Source organism: Melopsittacus undulatus, chromosome 11, assembly GCF_012275295.1.
Source record: "Melopsittacus undulatus isolate bMelUnd1 chromosome 11, bMelUnd1.mat.Z, whole genome shotgun sequence".
Classification (NCBI taxonomy): Eukaryota; Metazoa; Chordata; class Aves; order Psittaciformes; family Psittaculidae; genus Melopsittacus; species Melopsittacus undulatus.
This window is the reverse complement of record NC_047537.1, coordinates 5,430,406-5,449,747: the sequence shown is the minus strand read 5'-3', so window position 1 is coordinate 5,449,747 and position 19,342 is coordinate 5,430,406. Positions and strand designations below refer to the sequence as shown.

The 19,342-nt window shown below is 56.7% G+C and overlaps 1 long non-coding RNA gene across 1 annotated transcript; it reads left to right on the top strand.

Annotated features, from left to right (window-relative positions):
- Positions 1–224: 224 nt before the first annotated feature.
- On the top strand, positions 225–13,350 carry LOC115946058 (uncharacterized). The gene is made up of 3 exons (XR_004550131.1): positions 225–350; positions 3,504–3,751; positions 7,784–13,350. It is a non-coding gene; the product is annotated as an uncharacterized lncRNA (long non-coding RNA).
- The last annotated feature ends 5,992 nt before the right edge of the window (positions 13,351–19,342 follow it).

Sequence of the window (19,342 nt, the reverse complement as noted above, 5' to 3'; positions counted from 1 at the left end):
TCTTGTGCCTGGGGTTGGATCTCTCCTCCCAGGCAGGCGATGCTGCGGCAGTGGCTGTTCAGCTGGCTTTCCTTGGCCATGCTGGAGCTATGAAATGTGAGGATGTGCTGGAATCCATCAGGGACCATGGCACACAGAGGGGACAGGCAACACCACCTTTCTGTTGGTTTGCTGCTGGTGGTTTGATTCTCTTCACCTTCCTCCTCTTCTGTCTCCTTTCCTGCAGTGCTACAGCAGCGGATGTGAAGCAGGACAAGGGGAACGTCTACCCAGTGTCTGAGCCCTCCTTCACCCCAAACTTCCCACCACGGCCATCCAGTCTGTGCTGACCTATCCTTGGGAATTCTCAGGTTTGCACACAGATGGGTGACAGGGCTGGGGTGCTGTGGTGGCAGGGACAGCCCTGGGTGACAGCCCCGGGAAGGGCAGGAAGGTAAAACCCTGTGGTGGATGGAGGGAGAACACAGGGGCTGTGCTGTTAACAGAGGATTGAGGTGGTGAAACACGGCCAGGACCTGCTGTCTCCTGTGGCGAGCTGGGGCTTGGCCATGAGGAGCATGAGAGGGAGGGTACAGGATGGGCCCCAGGTACCGCTTCCTGGTGACACCCCTGCAGAGGTCCCACTCACCCCTGAGTCACATCCTGCTTGCGCTGGCTCCTGTCTCATCCTGCTGCCTGCAGTTGCTCAATCCCAGCATTTCCTGGCTCCTGAGGTTGCTGCAGGGCCCGTGGGGCTGGGGGGAGCTCCAAGGCACTGGGGGATTTACAATGGGGGAGCAAACAAGAGTGTCCTTGCTTGCCAAGGGATGGTCAGGGTCCTGCTCCTGCCCTGCCATCTCACATCCCATAATGTGAGGGGGCCAAAGGGGCTCTGCTGTGCATCTCCTGGTGCACAAGGGCTCACACGTCCCCTGTGCATCCATCCCACTGCCTCAAGCCCTGTAACCGGGGCAGAAAGCTGAGGTGGGAATGAGATGATGCTTATTCCCCTCCTCTCTCACACCCGGAGCAATGGCTCTGCAGGGATGCTTGTGAGAGCCGAGCTGGGGCTGTGTGAGCCAGGAGCCCAGCCTGACTCTGCAGTCCCAGGCTGAGCCACGCTCAGGTCCTGCAGAGACAGCAAACACTGAGCTCCATCCTGTTTCACAGCAGAGCTTCCATTTAAGGGAGGATTTGGAGAGGAAACGTCTTCCCCTTTCAGATTCCTTCTTGCCAGTGCAACCTCTTCCCCTGGTGTATGCTGGACCCCACTCTATGGAGCATCCCAGCAGCTAAAGGGTCATCCCTGGATGGATGAAGCTTTCCTGTGCTCTCCTGGTCCCGGCTTTGCACCCAGTGCCCTTTCCTCTTCCCCAGACCCATCTCCACACAGTCTGGGCTTACAGCTCACCCAGCATTGGACTCCAGGAAGGTAGTATCCTCCTTTGGGATGGTTTGTGCCCCAGCCAGCACAGGGGGTTAGCAGGGCTGAGCAGTGCCTATGGGGTGCTAGGCTGAGGATTCCTGGCCTTGCAGGAGCTTTCAAGGGGAGTTTGTGGCAGAGCAGATGCTTCATTACACCAGTGAGTGAAGCCTTGGGGGGGGTCAGCTCTTACCTCTCCCTCAGCCTTTCTGGGATAACCTTAGTCAAAGCTTTGTACTTTGCTTGTCCTGCTGTAAAGCTGAGCCCTGGCTCCAGCTCCTTCTGTGCTGCTAAATCTGAGCCTGGCTGGCAAAGAGGGGGGCACGCAGCGGGTCTGCACAAACACCAGCTCTTTTAGCACCAGGGTTTAGCCATGGGAACAGAGAAGCTTTTGCTTGTTACCCACGTGTGACATTGCTTTTGCTTGCAGCTTCCTACCCACTGTGATATAGGAGAAGCTGAGTCCCAACACTCGGCAGAGGGTTGCTGGCTCCTGCCAGAGCTGCACTGCAGCAGGGCTGAGCCACAGCTCCCCATGCCCAGGGCTCTCCCCATGCTCCTCAGGGCTGTGGGGCTGGAGCTGTAGGTCCCACTACACTCCCTGAGCAGTACCATGACCCCCAAGCAGCATCTTGTACCCATCTTCCACCCTCACCCTGCACTGAGGCCTGTGATGAGTTGCAGGGTGCCCAGGGAGCACCCATGGCTGGATGAGTTGCTCCCATGAGCCAACCCATGGGGACCACTGTACCTGGGGTGCTGCATCTCACCTCGCTTAGCCTAAGGAACCGCAGGACACCTCCGAGTGAGCCCACAAGGCTTACTGCACCCATGTGGGGCTCAGTGCTGGCACCACCACTCACCATGGGGTGCTGGCACCATGCATCCTTCCTCCTCCATCACCCTCCCCAGCACCCAAGGGAGCACGGCTGCACAGGGACCCAGCCCAGGGGTGCCGGCTGATGGAGGAAGGGTCTCTGCTCTCCCTGGGGGTGGAACGTCCGGTCTCTCCACTCGCTCCCTCCAGGCCAGGCAATGGTTAAATTCCTTTCCAGCTGAGCTGGCAAGCAGAGCCCGAGCATATTAGTCAGATCCCTGTAGGGGGTGGGGAGGAGGAAGGAGAGAGCAGCGAGGAGGGGCCGGAGCAGAGCCGGGAGCGGAGCTATTCTCCGGGGCGCGAGTGCAGGGAGGCAGGCGCAGCAGGGGCTGCGCTTCCCAGAAACTTGATTATTTTTAACCCAGGAAGAAGAAAGGAAGGAAAAGGGAGGGGGGAGTGGGGGGGAGGAGGGGGTAAATCTGCAGGAACCGGGAAACAGGCAGTTGGCATTTGCAGAGGGCTGGGAAGGGGAGGAAGGGTCCCTCGGTGCGGGGATGCTCCGTGGGGCCCCGAGTGGTCCCGGTGCGGCCGCAGGGACGGGATGCAGCGGGGCCAGGTCTGGCTGTGCCCGCAGCGTCCCGGCTGCCCCTGCGCCTTCACCAGCTCCATCCTCTCCCCGCACATGTCTGCGTGCTCGGGGAGCAGGATGCGGCCGGTTTCCCTCGCACACAAACAGGGCACGTACACCGGCGGCTGTGGCTTCCTGCATCCCTGCTTGGGAGCTTGGGACCGCGGCTGGTTCAGAGAGCTGGGGAACACAGAAGGGGCCTGACAATGGGCACACGTGGGAGGCTTTGGTGGTCTTTGCAGGGTTGGGTCTCACAGGGGCACAAGTTGCTTTGAAACACAGGCGAGGGAGGGACACTGGAGGTATCATGGAGAAGACAAGGTCCTCCTTGCCCTGCCTCACTGTGCTTTGGTGAGCAGCATCAGAGAACTTCAGGGAGGCCACAGTGGCAGTCCCATTGCATTCCATGGCTGTTTGGTCTGTGCTACAAAGCCCTGGAGTGGGAGTTGGAAGCCCTGAAGTTGGCAGATCTTTGGGGAAACACTTCCCCAGGCCCTCCAGCTTTGTCATGTTGCAGGTCCCCCTCATGGTCCCGAGTCAGGGCAGGCTGGCCAGAAGTTCCCTGTGAAGTTCAAACACTTTTATGTCCCACACTCGCAATGTGAGGACCTGTCACTGCTCTTACCGGGGACTTGATGTGTTTTATTTCTCTGCAGCACCCACACTTGTTGGAAGCTCAGCATCCTCCATGGCTGGAGCACTGCAAGCCCTGGGTGCAGGGCCTTGCTGGAGATGGAGACCCCATCCCTGAGATGCAGAAGTGATGCCCCTGCAGCAGCATGTGAAGGAGCTCCGCACCATGGTCATGGGAGCTGAGAGCACTGCTGCAGCAGGATGCTGATGGGAGATGTGACCCTTACCAGGAAACAGCATTGTCTCTGCAGACACACCATGGCCAACCAAGGTAAACCAAGGGGACGAGTCCCTCCCCAGGCAGGTTTTGCCATCCTGGTCCTTTGTGGGACTTCTGTTGCCATCCTGAGTGGGGCTGATTTCATCCGCACAGCAACATCAGTGCCTTGTACCCAAGGGAGGAGTCCTTGGGTTAGCAGACATGATCAGACCTGGCCAAAGAGGATGTTGTTCCCCAAAGACAGACAGTGTGCAAGGACAAACAGCTCAGCTGAGCTAGTGTGGGCTCAGCACCTCTCAAACTATATCCCACACTGGCAGAAGATGCCAACTGTGTGGCTTTTGTACAAAACCCCCTTTTGACAGAGGTACCCCTGCTCTGAGGGGTCCAAGTGGGGTTTACCAAGGGTATTTGCTACGTCTTAGACCCCATGGCAATGCTGACCAAGCTGGAACTGGGGAACTTCCCTGTTGGCATCCCGGATCACTAGTGAGGAAAACGTGTCCAACCCATCGAGTATCCCCTGGTGCCTCCTTTCCAAGCATTAAAAGTGCTAATTAAACCTGAGCTGAGCTCTGGCATCTGCAGGGATCATTGCCTTTCCCAGCAGACTGGTCCTGAGCCTCTGTGGGGCCTGTCTCTGATGCCATCCACCAGTGGGGAAGGTCACTTGGCCCTGCTGCTCTTTGCACCCTAAGGTTGAAGATGGGTGATGCTGGGGATAAGCCCAATGGGGCTCATTGTCACGACAGCCCCACAGACAGTGGGGTGGCATCATCGCCAACCCCAAAACCCTGGGTATGGCAGAGACAGGGCACACAAGCTCTCCTCCTGACCTCTTCCCCTCCAAGGTATTTGGAGCTGGCTCTCACCAGAGCCGGGGTGGGCACGGGGTGGTGTTTCCAGCGGATGGCAGGAATTCCTGACTCTCTGCCAGCTCTGGGCATTAATTCCCTCCTGTGAGGCTCGGCCGCATCCCAGACCTCCAAAGGCACAAAAGCCCCTTAGAGGGCAAAGGGCTTGAGAGGGGAAGGGGTAACTGCCCCGGTGGTGGTGAGGAAACAGGATGGAGGAGAGGAGGGATGATTTTATCGCTGTGATTTTGCATGAGTGAGCTCCCGTCATTTCCTGACCCCCAAGGGAGCTGGATTGCTGCCGGAGCAGCATCAGGGTCCCCAAGCAGGAGAAGGTCCCCAGCTCTCTGGGCTACATCCCTGTTGCCCAGAGGAAGTGTGTTCATCCCCCAGGCTCTGGTGATGCTGAGGTGTCTGTCTGACCATCTGCCACTGGCCTGGGGAGCAGCTCCATGGGCACTCACAGCCTGATGGGGAAGCTCCCCCTCCACCAGGCACCTCCCCAGCCCTGCACCCCATAACCTGGGCTTGCAGGGAGAGCTGAGCTCAGCGGGTGCACCCCAAAACCAGCCAAGGACCCAAGGCTGGGCCGGGAACTGCTCACACACTGTGGCCACCTTGCTCCAAGCAAACTCTTTGCTCCCCATCACTGTGAGGACACCCGGGGCTGGGGTGATGGAGGAGCCTCCGAAGAGCCCCTTGTGCTGGAGGGAGACCAGCTCTGTGCCGGCAGGGTAGGTTTTTTTCTTCCTCGCTCTTTGTTAAGCTCCCTTTCAGCTGAAATGGCAATGCCTGGGTGTTCTGAGCTGACAATAATTGCTGCAGTCTAGACACTGTCTGGTATGAGGCAGGGGAATCAAAGAGGCCCCTTCTCTCACTGCGACTTTCACACATGCTCCCTCGCTCGGGCTCCTTCCTTCTCCCTCTCCCATGTTCCCTTGGTCTTTGCTGCCTTCTTTTTTTTCTCTCCCCTTGCTCCCCTCTATCTGCCTCTCGCAGAGATGGAGGAGAAGCGTCAGCATCTTCCCCCCCACGCTCTCCCTCTCTGCCGTCTGTTCCTCTCTCCCGCTCCCCCTTCTCCCTCGCTTGCTCCTTCTCTCATCTGTCTCCTCTCTCCTTCCTCCACTCTTACCTTTATGCTATTCCCTTCCTCCCAAAGTTAGCGGAGAAGCAGGAGGGGGGCTGGCAGTGCTGGGAAGTTAACTCCTTCCTTGCCCTCTCGCAGGCTCTCCTCCCCATCCAGCTCCTCACTGGGATCCAGGGTGCCCTGGCTGCTTTGGGGTGCTGGGCTCCTCTCTGCAGCCCAACCCCATGCTGGGGCTGTGGCATCAGTCCTATGAGAGGTTGGGTTGGTGTCTGTTGGGGTTGGTCTTGGTTGATGCAGCCTGGCTGGGATGAAGGGGGCTGATGCAAACACCTTCCCAGCACTAGGAATGAAGGGGAGATCGCCTTTGCTCTCCCCTTGCCTTCCCCACAGCCATGAGGGACCGCATCCTTGGGGATGTAGCTTGCTCCTTCCGGTGCTGGAGCAAACCAAAAGGAGATGGTTTTCCCACCCACCCACCCTTGCTGTGCTGCGAGGAGGGGAGATCAATCTGAGCTCACACACGGGCTGCAGCAATGCTGCTGCCTTAGGCTGAGCTCAGCCACCCTGGCACTGCCCCGTGCCTGCTGTGGGCTCTGGCCAGGCCGTGTCCCACTGGCATTTCACTCAGGAATTAGGCCTTGCTGCTGTAATGCTGTTAACAGCTCATTTCTAGCTCACCCCTGGACTTCTATTGACCTCTGATCCCTGTGCTAAAGACCCTTTTTCTGTAAAGCCCAACAGAGAATGCCAAGTGCTGGTTAATGTGAGATCCCATTGCAGAGAACACACCATAAATGCTTTTACAAAGGAGGAAACTGAGGCAAAAGAGAGGCCGTGAGCCTGAGGGTCAGGCTGCCAAGGCCAGAGCTGCTATGGGACCACTCAGTTCCCTTCTGTAGGACCCAAATTTAGGGCCACACATTTGGAAGCCAGCAAAGCCACTCACTTGGCCATCCTTGGGCACGAGTGAGCAGCTCTCTGTGACCTCCAGCATCTCGATGCTGCCGTGCTGCTTGCTTACCACGGAAAAGTCACATTAGGAAAGTATGTGATGTATTTTTAACTGTCTATAATGCAATTTAACAGCTGGAAGGGAGGAAGAAATCCAACCCCATGCAATCAGCCAGATCTCTGCTGTCCACAAGCGAAGGCTCAGTGGACTCAAAGGGGTTTTTGGTCTGGTTGGAGACCTTGTGTGGGAGAAGAGCAGGAAAACAACCTCATCCTTGAGACAGGCTCTGGCTCAAGGAAGGCAGTGAGTGCAGGATGGGGACCAGAGGACCCAACAGCTCCCAGCGTGACACACTTGTCCCCAAAAGCCACTGTGCTGCCTGCATCTGTAGATGCTGCTTCCCCAAAGAGCTGGGTGTCTTGGCTGTGCTTCAGCATTGGGATTCTTCACATGCTCTGGCAACGAGGCTTACAGTGGAGGTTTCTGGGAGCCAGGCTCTTCTAAACATCTGCTCCGCACTGGAGGCAATAACATGGGACACGTTGCTCGCTGCTGTCCCCAGTCCCGGGTTCCTGTGGTGCTTCCATGACTGGATTTGCTATGGAGGTGGGTCCTGCCAGCCTGCACCACCACCCCCTCCTTCCCCAGGGCAGGGAGGGCTGTATTCTCCCCATGACACCCCTCCAGCCAACCCCCAGCACCTTCTGCTGTGTGCAGGGAGGGAGCATGGCAGGGCTGGAGCATGACAGGATGCTCATGGCCTCCTGCCTTCCTTACTCGCATCCCAGAGCAGCATCTGCATCCTGTGCACTGAGAGACAGGTAGTGAGGGGTGGAAATAGCTCCATGCCACCTAGGCAGGAGTGCTCCTCCACCACCAGTGATGTGTCTCTAATGGAGCTGATCCCTATTGGGGACCCTATGTGGGATGGGAGCTCTTTGGGCAGCAGTAGAAGAGCTTCTTTTACAGATCATTTCTAGCTCAACCCTGGACTTCTGTTGACCTATGATCCCTGTGCAAAAGGTCCTTTTCCTGTAGAGCCCAACAAAGAATGCCAAGTTTTGGTTAATCTCATTGCAGAGGGCAGACCTGGGGTGTTCTGCTTGGTTTGCTGCCTCCAAGCAGCTGGGTGTTTTAGGGGGAAAGTTTGCTGCCATCATTGATGTTACTCCCTTATGCTTCTCCTCCAGGACTTCTCCCAAGCATAGGCCCCAAGACATAGAGGAAGAGAATGAGACTGGCTCCAACCCCATCCCAGGGGACACCCCTATGGCGAGGCCCATGCGAGGAGCAGTTTGGGGGCTGGAAGCTGCCGGCAGCTGGTTCCTATATTCAAGCCTTTGTACACACACACACACACATAGAGTAAAATCAAGCCATGGGATGGGGATGGGGCTCGATGGTGGGGGGGCTCTGGTGAGCACTCAGAGGAGGTAGGACCTGCCAATGCTCAGAGCTGCTGCTGTTTGCACACCTTTGGAGGGGGTGATGTGAAGTTGGATGGAGTCTCCTTGGACTGGGGAGTATCTCACTGGGCAGAGCATTGCTGGGCTTGGAAAGGACTGACAGTGGGAGAGCAAGCGGAAATGCAGGCATAGGGAAGGGAAGCAACGCACTGAAGGTCATCCCTGGGCCAGCAGCAGAACCAGGAATAAAATCCAGGTGTGCTGAGCTGGTCCTGGGGTTGTATCCACACATGTGCTCGTATTAACACTGCTGTCCCTGGGCAAGAGCCACTAATGGTAGAAGTAGTTTCCTAAAGCCATCAGTACCTTCCGGAGCCATGCCACAGGCTGCAGGACTGGTTTGCATCTTAAACAAAGAGAGGTCTGGATATTTGGGGTCTCCTTTCCCTCCCAGCATCTTCCAAGCCCTGCTGGGTAGATAAGGAATGCTGTTGGATGCTGGCTGATAAGGCAGAGTGGTTAAAAACACTGCCTTTATTTGGAAGCTTATCTCCAAATCCTAATGAAAACAGACACAGAGGGAAGCCGGGGACAACAGAGAGGGAAGACTCACACCCCAGCACTGCAGGGACTGGGATGGGTGATGCTGAGCAATGGGATCTGGTCAGGTTTGGAGTCTGAGTGGCTGCTGCATATGGTGAGGGTGAGATTTAAAAGCTTTGGGGCAAACCCAAGGATCCAGGGCAAGACCATTGGGTCCCAAGAGCCTGCAGGGGCAGCTGTGGTCCCCTCTGAGCACCCCGAATTGGGCATCCTCCCTCGTTTGTTTGTTTTCCTTTAGTGAGGGGCTCGCTGAGGAAGAAAAACCTTGAAACCAAGGAAACAAGGGAGACAAAAAGGAGAATGTCGGCTCCTGCAAGGCAGAGCGAGCTGGCTCCAGCACCCTGGGGTGAGGGTGGGTGCTGCCCCTGCTGCCCTGAGCCCCCCTCTGTGGCTGGGGGCAAGAAGGTGACAAGGGTGAGATGCACTAAGGTGAAAGGAAGGTTCTTGTGCAGGAAGGGAACCCTGAAGGGTTCTGAGCTGCTCAGGAGGAGCTGCTTTGGTGCAAGGCAGATGGTGGAGGAGGTGAGCAGAGGTTTTAGGGGATGCTGTGAGGCAGGGAGCAGCTATGGCAGGCTCCACAATCCCACAAAAACCTGGACTTTCCAGACCCCAAAATAGCATTCCCAGACCCAAACTTACGGGGTAGTGGGACTGGGAAGACGGGGGATGAGAGGTGTGTGTGTGGGGGGATGAAGTCGTGGCTGTGCCAAGCCCCATAAATCACAGCGGTGCGGAGCAAAGCTCCATCGAAGGAAATTCTTCCTTGCCAGACTGGGATATTTCCCCTCAACAGCCTCAGTTTTCCCCATCAAGCCGTAGAGAAGTGGGATCTTGACTACAGCAAGTGCAAAACCTGACCGGGGAGCCTGGTGTCACGCAGGAGGGGTTCAGTGCCCTGCAGCCCACAGTGATGGGGCTGCTCCAGAGCAGTGCGAAGGGCTCCGGGATGCGCACCACCATCACCCCAGCATCCGTGGCCATCCATGCAGGCCCGGCTCGGCGGTGCTGGGGCAGTGTAAGCTGATATTTCCCTGCGCGTCCCCCCGAGGGTTTTTTCCATTACAGCGGCAGAGCGGAGCCGCCGCTCTCCGGCTCCCCCGCCTGCAACCTCTGGCTCCGCTTTTCCAGCGGCACATTGTGCAAATGTAACCTTTCAGCGAGCCGCTCCTACGGCAGGAAGCCGGGGGGCTCCGCTCCTGCCAGGAACGCAGCCGGCGCGGAGCTGGAAGGCAGCCCGTTAATCAGAGCCGGCTGACAGCGAAGCACACATCCTGGGCAACACATTCCTGCTCCCTCTCCATCGCCTTCCCTCTCCATCGCGCTGCAGCGGCGCGCTCCTGCCCTTCATCCCGCCCGCTTCCACAGCCTCATCCTCCTCCTGACCGCTGGGATCGTGCCCCTCCGCTCAACGTGCCAAGCGGGAGGTGCCCTCGCTGCTCGGTGTGAAGCCAGTTGGGGACCAAGAGAACGGGATTGGTTGGGTAGAGCAATGGCAACCATGCCAAGACATGGACTGAGGCATCGTGCCCATTGACCGCTGGGATGCTCAGGGATGCTGTGCTGGCACATAGGACACATGTGTGGTCGTGGTGCTCCCCAGGACATTGAACAGGGTCCCCCATAGATTCATAGAATAGTTAGGGTTGGAAAGGACCTTAAGATCATCTAGTTCCAACCACCCTGCCCAGGGGCTCCCTATGACACTGTGGTTAGGGCTATGCCCCACACCATTGGGTCACCATCATGTTCCTCTTGCCTTGAGCATGGTGGCAGCACTTCGAGGCATCACTGTGCCAACCTTCTGCCTGCTGTAGAATCCAAATGGGAGCTTTTATCTCCCCCCGGGCAGCAAAGATCTCAGAGGGGGCTTCTCCTGCATTTGTGCCCAGCTTTGGGCCCACCAGCACATCCACACCAGTGGTGGGAGCTGCTGCCCCTCGGGAAGGGTTTATCCCTGGCTCATGTCCTTGGGGCCACAGCAGCTCCTCGCAGCACACTAGGGCTCAGTGTGTAGAGCTTGGCAGCTTCTCTCTGGGCTGAGTCAGAGCTCAAAAGACCCAAGGGCTGCATCCCCAGTGGATGCATTGGCCAAGGCCGTTGGTGGTGCCAGCTTGGGTGCTGTTCTCCAGGTGCCAAACACACTCTGGTGCACAGGTAAAGCCCAGTGAGGAGAATAGGGTTGAAGAAACCCAGTCGTTGCTTTAACCCATGCAACAGGCTCCCTTTGGTGCCGGAGGAGTGCAGGGCAGCACTGGTGTCCAGCACCGCTGCACTCTTGCTTTGGGCTTGCCAGGAGTGAAAGGCCACTGAAAATGGTCCCATCCAGTTCGGTTCCACCCCAACCCCTCCCACCCCACAGGACCAAGTGCTGAGGCTTTTTCTCCCCAGCAAAGTCCTCTTGGGAGCACCAGGGATCCCTGCAGGAAGGTGCTGTGACTTTGGGGCAGGATTTATCCCCCTTCTAATTGCAAATGGATAAACATCAGCCATCTAAGCAAGGAGGGGGGTTCTGTGCTCACAGGCATGGCCGAGCAAAGATGCAGGGGGCACTTCATCCACCCCTGGGATGGGTTTTGGCTGAGGATGAGGGGTTTGATTTCTGGAGCTGCGGAGCCTATTGATGGGTGCAAGGACCCTTCCAACCACCCTCAGGCTCATCCCCAGCTCGGCTGATGGGGCTGGTGCTGCAAACCCTGCCTGTGTTTCTCATGTCTGATTTCTCCCCAGGTTCGAAGCACTCGATGTGCAGCATTGTAGCATCTGTTTTTGTGGTATTTCCAGCCCAGCTGGAAGCAGGAGGCACTTGAAATTCAGAGATGGGGGAAAAAAATAACAGATCTGGTGAGATTCTGTCTTCCTGCCAAATTCACCAAACCCGGGATGCGGGGAGAGCCCTGCCGCAGGCGCAGCATCCAACGCTTCCCCTCTTCCTTGCTTCCTGCTCATCCCAAACCATCCTCTCATTCCCAACTCACTTTCAGGACGCTGCACAAAGCCTGACCCTGCTGCTGGAGCCGGGGACGGGCAGATAATGCAGTCACTGGATTTATTTCACCTTTTCCTCTGGTTGTGGATTGTCCAGGAGCAGATGGTGATTTTCTCAAGTGGATCCGTTATTCGAAGTCACTCACTGAGACTGCGATGGCTCAAACAAATCCAGGCCCCCTGCAAAGCCATCATTTGGTCTTCCCATCTGCCCAGCCGCCGCTGCCGGCGTGGGCTCGGCTTCCGCCAGCGTGCCGGAGGGAAGTGGGAAGCAGGAGAGCCTCTGGATGGGGTCAGTGCAGTGCCTACCCCTTCATCCCTAAGCAGAGCCCATGGAGTGCAAAGCTCTGCTCTGTCAGGGGTTGGGAGCCACATCCCAGCTTTGTTGAGGGGGTTCGGGGGCAGTGCTGGCTTGTTCACACAGCGCCTGCCTGTGCCAGTGCTGGGGTGAGGGAGCTCACTGGGATTGTGCCCAGGGACAAACTGGGAAGCTGCTTCTCATGAGAAGATACCAGGGGCTGTTTCTGCTGCACCTCCCTGCCTGGTGGGGGGGAAATGGGTACTTCAGGGCTGTGAAACACCAAAACAGCCCCGGGAGCCCTCATGTGGTCCTGGGGGCCCACAGGCTGGTGTCAGAGGCAGGGCTGGAGGTACCCAGGGTTTGTCCATGCAGGGATGTGCCCAGCTTTGGGTGATGGACTTGAGAAAGGGACCTGCAGAAGCAGCCTGGGTCAGAGCCCTCCCAGTGCTGGTGGCACCTGGGTGGGAAGCCTGGACAGGTCCATGAGGGATGGGCTTTGCCTGGCAGGCTTCTGCCAACCTCTTTTGGTGCCTCTGAGGGGACCTGTGTGCCCACAGCTCTGCTCCAGGAAGGGGCCAGGAGCAGGTTTTGATCCAGCACCAGGATAACATCCTCCCTTAGAACATCAACCCAGTGTAAGTGTGAGGATGGAGAGGGATGGGGAGGAACACGTGGGTTCCCAAGCTCACTCAGCCCAGCAGTCAGGCCCTGGAGCTGGGGCATCCTCAGCTTAACCCACCCAGAGACAGGCTGAGCTGGGGGGAACACTCCCACAGGGATCTGCTCCCTCCTCTAGGCTGGATTTGCCTTTTCTTAACTTCCCATCTCCTCTTTTTCCCTCCCGGAGGGGACCCAGGGCTATGAGGCCACACTGAGGGCACTGGGGGGCTACAAAGGCTTCACTTTGAAATGCAGTTTCCTTTCCTCTCTCCACCTCCCATGGGCTAAACAAATACCCCCCAGCTGGGAGATGCCTCCTACATCCCACAGGCTTTTGTTCCCAGGCTTTTGTCCAGGCCTGGGGAAGGGGCCAGGACCCCCGTTCTCACCAGGGACACCCATCTTTGGGGTCCTGGGGTGCTGATGGGGAAGCAGGAGGTAAGAGCTGGCTGTGCCCCTGGCCACTTCAATTGCACCCCATGGAGGGCTCATTTCAGGTTGTTGTTTTGGGGGGTAAAAAGTCGGTGGATAAAACCCCTATAAAGGCTCCAACAACCCGAATGTGACCAAAGATCAGTGCCAGCCTCAAACCTCCATCACTGCCAGTGAATCCCTTGCTCTGTGCAAAGGGAACACCTCAATTAAATCAAAGGTGAGGCTCCAAATGAACCCACTGGAAACCAAACCCCAGCTTTACCATGGAGCAAAGCATCTCTCTGGTGTTGTTTGGAGGATAATAGGGTTGTTTGAAATGTCCCTGTTCCTGCATCACAACAAGGAAATAAATACCTTTCTTACTGTGGAAGCTGTGGAAGTGTCCCTGGGATGGGCAGAAACCATTTGCCCAGCCTCACAGCTCCCTTGCTGTCCCTTGCCCTGCAGGGCCAGGCTGCCAGTGCTGGTCCAGCTTCTCCAATGGCTGCAGCCAGGGATGTGCAGAACCTTTCCAGGCAACAAAAGCTGCCTCACTTCCCGCTGTTCTCCACCATGGCCACATTATCAGGAGGTGGAAATGGCCTCAGGACACCCTGACCCCAATCCCTGGGATAGGAAATGGTTATGGATGGGGGGCAAAGGGTGAAAGCGGGGGGGGGGGCTCCCTTTTCTCCCACTGATGTCTCCATTACATGCAACGGGGTGGGTGAAACCTCCTTGGGGAGCAGCTTTGGAGCTGACACAAGCACCAGGACCTCATCACCTTGAGATGCTGAGCCCGGGATGCTGAGCCCGGGATGCTGAGCTTGGGATGCTGAGCCCTGGGATGCTGAGCCCGGGATGCTGAGCCCGGGATGCTGATCCCAGGATGCTGAGCCTGGGATGCTGAGCCCCAGGATTCTGAGCCCGGGATGCTGAGCCCAGGATGCTGAGCCATGGGATGCTGACCCCCAGGATGCTGAGCCCAGGATGCTGAGCCCCGGGATTCTGAGCCCAGGATGCTGAGCCTGGGATGCTGAGCCCGGGATGCTGAGCCTGGGATGCTGAGCCTGGGATGCTGATCCCAGGATGCTGAGCCCCAGGATTCTGAGCCCGGGATGCTGATCCCAGGATGCTGAGCCCGGGATGCTGAGCCCGGGATGCTGAGCCTGGGATGCTGAGCCCAGGATGCTGAGCCCTGGGATGCTGAGCCATGGGGCGAGTGGAGGCTGCTGCGGGAGAGCAGCCCCAGCGCTGTGCCTGTCACCCAGACAAGAGATCAATAACTAATTTCAGTGCAGCAGCAGCACAGGGCTTTTTCCAATAATTGTGAGGCAGTGGTGGGGAATGAGGCTCTGAGCCCTGCTCCGCACCCGATCAATGCCCGGCCCGCCAGCAAAACTCATTTTTCTCCTTTTCTTCCCTCTCCTCCTGCTCCATTCCTCATCCTCCTCCCAGTGTGGTGCTGGCTGAGCCCAGGGCTGTGTCCTCCCACCGGGCTCGGGCTTTCCCCTTGCTGGTGGTAATGGCTGAGCCCTGAGAGCTCCTCAGCTGCAGAGCATCAGTCCCATCAGCTCAGATTAAAGCAGCAGGGGTGGCTTTTCCTTTCCTTAATGGGAGCAGGGCCTCCCAAGGGTGTCCTGGCTACTGTGCTGGGACTTTTGGTGGCCCATTGGTGCCTTTATGTAGTCTAAATATAACCCTTATTTTTATAGTGATGCAGAGGGATATCTGTAGGGTTTCATCCCTTGAGTGGTTGGTCTGCTCCACAGCACAAGGCCTCCCATCACTGTGCTCTATCCCTTCTGCTTCTGTAACTCCACTGTGCCTCAGTTTCCCCCATATGTATCTATAATAGATGGGGCTGAGGACATTCTTCCCACAGCATTAGGAGCCACCATGGGCTCCACATCCGGGACAGAAGGTGCTGCTGTTGCCCACTCACAGGGCAGTGATTGGTTTTGGGGTCCCCAGGCTGATCTGAGGGTCCTGTGGTCCCTGCACCCACAAAGCAGCAGGGAGCAATCCCCAGGATTGAGTCTGGGGGCACCTTTGGATCTCTCCAGTATCTCCAGTGGGTCATGGATGAGATGCTGCACGAGGAAGCCTCAGCAGTGGGTTTGTCACTGCAGCATCTTCCAAGCCCATCCAAGCCCCACACACCCAGTGCAGACAGCAACAATGCAGCCCCTTTCTTCCTTCTCCCTAATTTAAGACCCCCCTCCCTGATTTCCCAGGAGCATCCCCATGGATTAAAGATGCTGTCTCTGCAGAGCACAAACTGCTGCCTGCATAATACCTAAGTTCTATTACTTGCCTATTACAAGGCTGACCTCTGAGCCTGTCCAGCTTAGCTAAGCAGTGGCTTCAAACCTCCATGGCACAGGCCCTGGGGCACGTCAGCTTCCATGTGCAGGGACCACATGTGCATGTCCACACCAGAGCTGTTGGCACTGCAGGATGCTTTTTGGCTTCTCAGTCTCAGCTCAAGAGCTGGTTCCCCCTCGGGTGATGCCATTCCCAGATTCTGGGAGTCCCCAACAGGGATTAACCCAGAGAAGGGTTTGAGGAGCCTCGAGGAGTTGGGGTGAGGGCAGTTTGGGGGGTTTCAGCCCTGCCGAGGCTCCACCTTCACACTGGGGCATGGGGATGCTCATGGGATTTGGGGTTTATGTGCAACACCTACTGTTGGGTGCAAGCAACAGCTTCCCAATGAGCCATGGGACCAGGAGCATCCCTGGTTATCCTCACAGAAAACACAGGGATTGGTGGTGACCACGGCCAAGATGTGGCTCCGTGACTGCAGAATTGGCCACTTCCACCCTCCCCCAGTTTCTGTGCCCTTGGGGCTCTCGCTCCCAGTTCCCCCCATCCCTGGGGTTCCCAGTGCTGTGGTTTGGGGCAGCAGAAAGGGGTCGGTGGGAGCCCCCCACGGCTCCTTTAAGAAACCCACAACCGGCTCCAGGAACCAGCTCAAGGTCACAGCAGGAACCTGCGGACTTGGCAGGGAGAGGAGGGAGGAGGGATGGAGGAGGGAGCAAAACAGCCGGGATCAGAATGAAATCACAGCCAGGGACAGGGCACGGCCGGAGTGCAGCAGGAATGTGGGTGCAGCAGAGCGGGGCCTGCAGGGGGGTCCCACCCATGGGTGCCCCCCAGCCCCAGCATGGACCCTCAAGGCTTTGCTGGGTCCCCCAACACAGAGCACTGCACCCTCCTCAGTGCCGTCCAATGTGCCCATGGGGGTCCATGCCAAGGAAAGTCCCCGTGTACCCCCAGCACCATCATGGGAATGCCAGAGTCACATCCTTCCCACGGGAATTCCTGGCTTTCCCAGCATTACGGGAGCAAAGCAGGAGGGAGCTGCTGGCAGGAGGGTCAGATCCTGCATTCCCAAACTCTTACCTTGTTTTCCTTTTAAAGCAGCAAGTCCCGTGGTCACTGCTGAGTTTCTGCCTTCCTTTCAGGCCAGGAGGGACCTCCAGAGCCGTCCTTGCTGGAGAGAACAGGAGGAGAAATAGGTCTTTAAAGGCCCCAAAACTGGGAATTTAATAAAAAAATGAATAAAAACCCCCTCAACATCGAATTCTGTTGAGTTTTGGCATTGAAATGAATCTCACAGTTCCGGGTGCTCAACTTCCCCACTGGGCAGGTAAAGCCAAGGCACCAGATATGAAGATAAAGACACTGTTCAAGCCAGGATGCTTGCAACAGGGTTAGCCCATCCCCTCTGAGACCAAGGGCCTGATCCTGCCCCACAGGCTGCAGCACATTCCCCATGCAGGGACCCTCATGCGGGAGCTCTGTGGGCACAAGCAAAGCTCCTGGACACAGATGCTGGCAGGGTGGCTGTGGTCAGGCTGGGGCTGAGCTCAGCTCATCCTGGGCTTGGTTTGCCAATGCCCGATCGTGATTCTCATCAGCAGAATTAATCCGTGGAGCTCTTTTCCCTTCCCCCCCTCCCCTCCCTCTGCTCTCTGCCTTGTGCAGAGTTTGATCATTTCTCCCAGGAGCTCAGCACTGTTAACATCCATCCCCAATGTGTGTGAGCATCACCAAGCACTGCTGGTGCTGCAGGCTCTGGTACCCAACCCTGCTGCACAGGGGAGCCGAGCATCAGCCCCGGTGGGGAGAGCCCCTCTGCCACAGCAGAGGAGGGATCCTGGCCTTGGTGTTGCCTTGCTGGAGCTTTGGCTTTTCCAGCAGATGAAAACTGAGGGGCTCTGGGGAGAGCCCCTAAACCAAGAGCATGGCCAAGTCTTGTGAGAGTTGATGCTTTGAGTCACACAGGTTGGTGACCCAGGGCTGTCCTGGACTCACGGGGGTTTGCAGGGCTTGTGTTTCATTAATAGAGGGTAACTCACATTATTATTATTATTATTATTATTATTATTATTATTATTATTATTATTATTTAAAATCTTCTTAAACCTTTCAGACCAGGCTGCCTGCCCCAGCAACAGCATCTGGGAGCCACATTCAGTACAGCCCCATCCAGCTGCAGCCTGGCTATTTCTTTCTCCTCTTCTTCCTCTTCTTCCTCTTTTTCTTCTTCTTCTTCTTCTTCTTCATCATCTTCTTCTTTCTTCTTCTTCTTCTTCTTCTTCTTCTTCTATCTTCTTCCTTTTCTTCTATTATTATTATTATTTCTATATTTTAGTATAGTTTAAGATATTTATTATAATTTAATGTAATTGAATCTTGCAGCTCAGGCTGCCTCCTCCCACAACAGCACCGGGGAGCCAGAGTCAGCACAGCCCCATCCAGCCTCACTGTGCTGGCCCTGGCCCCTCTCTGTATGCTCCATAGGTCTGTGTGCTATAGATCTGTGTGTGATGTATGAATCTATACGGGAAGCAGCCTGTGCTGAGACTTTGCTTTCTTTGCTTAGCTGAGGTCTGAAGGGGGCCCAAGAGCTCCGGCAATGGGGAAGGGAGGAAATACAGAGTCTGATGGGTTTAACAGCACTTGGCTGGAGTGTGGTGGGGAGCAGCATTGGCTGTGAGGTTCCCCAAGCCTTTTTGGCCCCTGTTTTGGGCCCTTCTCCCCTTTGCAACCCTCCAGCAGCAGTACTAACCCACATGTGCATCTGCAGGAATGCTGATGGGCAGCCCTCGCCTGTGTGCAGGCACCAAAGCCCACCAGTGCCCACCACACTTGACCATTTCCTTATGGACACGAGTTCCCCTGGGGTGTCCTGAATGGGAAATGGAATCAGCTCCCAGTGGGAAGCACAATGAACCCACACAGCCCAGGGAGAGCAAAACCAGCAAAGGAGAAACATTCAGAAGCTGGAATGGAAAACAAAGGTTAAACCCTGCTGCCATCCCCATCACCCACTGCTCGTGCTGGGGTGAAGATGAGCCTGGTGCTGCTGCACACCCTTAGCAATAGCTGGGGTGATCCATTTGTCCCACCAAGGCTGTGCAGAAAGGGGTGATTTTTGCCTTAGCAGAATTCCTGCTTCAATTCCTGGCTTTTCCCCCCTCCTTTGTGGCTATGGAGAAGGGAGCAGCCGGGTCTGAGCCCATGACTGCAGGCAAGGCAGTGGCTGAGCCCAGGAGCCACTCTCTTTGTACATAGTCTCAGTGTAACAAGTATTAATTAATATGAGTGTGAATGGTGATGCTGAGCTGACACGAGTGTTGGGGACTTGTCTGTGTGAGGATTTACAGCCGGGTGGGTTCACAGGGTTCATCACTGCTCTAACTGCAAGGATAAGCTGAGCTGCCACTGAGCCCGGCAATGGGCTGCAATGGGATGAGCTGGGGGCTTTGGGCTTAAGGCTGGTCTCAGAGCTGGCTCCCCAGCAGCTTCTCCCCATCCACACCAGCTCATTCATCCTGAAGCCCCTGTGGGCAGTAAGGCACGAAGATGTTTGGCCCATGAGCACCAATGTGCTGCCCGGGTTTGTTGGCATCACAAAAGTGATGAACATGAAGCTCTGTCAGTGTTCAGGCTCCAGTTTTTATCCAGGTTTCCTGGGGGCTGTAGCCCCTGTGCATGAGCCAGGGTGAGGGTGTCTTGGGGTCCTGTTGGACCCAACAGAGTGCCCAGGGGATTCAGTGGCAGCTCTGGGGCCATGCTTACACCTCACAAGCGAGGCTTTTAAGCAAAGGCTCAGCCAGGCCAGATCCAGGCCAGGTTTTCCTCCTTTTCCCTCTCAGATGCAGGCAGGAGGGAGCTGGTACCTGCCTGACACTGCTGCTGCTGCTTGCAGCCTCCAGCAAGTGCCACTCGCCTGGGACAGAGCAGGATGCTGAGGAAGGTGAGCAGTGCCACAGGGCACACGCCATGCAGTGGGAGCTCAGGGTGAACACTGCATCCTCCTGGTGTGCACCCTGCATCCTCCTAATGTACACACTGCATCCTCCTAATGT